This window comes from Heterodontus francisci, chromosome 35 (assembly GCF_036365525.1).
Source record: "Heterodontus francisci isolate sHetFra1 chromosome 35, sHetFra1.hap1, whole genome shotgun sequence".
Taxonomy (NCBI): Eukaryota; Metazoa; Chordata; class Chondrichthyes; order Heterodontiformes; family Heterodontidae; genus Heterodontus; species Heterodontus francisci.
Window position 1 is genome coordinate 17,017,896 of NC_090405.1, and position 1,143 is coordinate 17,019,038.

Sequence of the window (1,143 nt, forward strand, 5' to 3'; positions counted from 1 at the left end):
AATTATTTTATTCAATTGTTTATTTTATTAAGCTTACCACTAGTTTGTTTACTATTTTAAACGTTAGGACTAAAATGGACCTAAATCACTTACCAGATAGTCATCAAACATGCAGCTTCTTCCAAATCAATGAACTACCTGCTTGCCTGTGATGTCACAGCTTACCAGTTCCTCACCAAACAGCTCCTTCCACTGCACCGAAGAAAGAACCAAATCCTGTGCGCTCACCCCAGCGGCTCTCTGTTTCCCTGCTCTCACTTCTCCATTGTGACGTCACTCCTCGATTTTATTCCCCTGCTCTGCTCCTCTCTCTCTCGCTCTGTCTCCGAGTCTGTGCTTTTGGCGCATTTCTTCATTTGTTGTTCCGTTGTGCTCCTCTGTTTCTGGTCCAAAATCTGACTCTGGTGGGACTTGAACCCACAACCTTCGAATATCTTCATAGTCATCATTTAGAAGTTCAACACGCTATCCATTGCACCACAGAGCCTCACACAATTTTATCAACATCACTAAGGCCTTTGATCTTGTCAGCAGAGACGGCCTCTTCAAACTGCAATGGAACATAGGCTGCCCTCCTGACCTCTTGGGCATCATCTCTTCTTTCCACGAGAACATGCACAGTTCCATCAGTTACAATGGAGCAACATCAGACGCTTTCAAGATCAGCAGTGGGGTAAAGCAGGGCTGCACGCTGGCGCCAACTCTCTTAGGAACAGAGGAACATCGGAGTAAGCCATTCAGCCCATCGAGCCTGCTCTGCCATTCAATTCGATCATGGCTGATCATCTACCTCAAAGCCCCTTTCCTGTGCTATCCCCATATCCCTTGATGTCATGAGTATCAAGATTTCTATCAATTTCTGTCTTGAACATGCTCAATGATTGAGCTGCCACAGCCCTCTGGGGCACAGTATTCCAATGATTCACCACCGTCTGAGTGAAGAAATTCCACCCATCTCAGTTTTAAATGGCCTACTCCTTATTCTGAGACGATGTCCTTTGGTTTTAGACTCACCAACCAGGGCAAACATCCTGTCCACATCCACACTGTCACGCCCTGTAAGAATCTTGTCAGTTTCAATCAGATCACCTCTCATTCTTCGAAACTTTAAGGAATACAGGCCCAGTTTCCTCATAAGACAAT

The 1,143-nt window shown here is 45.3% G+C and overlaps 1 non-coding gene across 1 annotated transcript; it reads right to left on the reverse strand.

Moving 5' to 3' along the window:
• Window positions 1-396: 396 nt before the first annotated feature.
• On the reverse strand, window positions 397-487 carry trnar-ucu (transfer RNA arginine (anticodon UCU)). Its single transcript is given in 2 exon segments — window positions 397-432; window positions 451-487. It is a non-coding gene; the product is annotated as a tRNA-Arg (tRNA).
• Window positions 488-1,143: the final 656 nt, after the last annotated feature.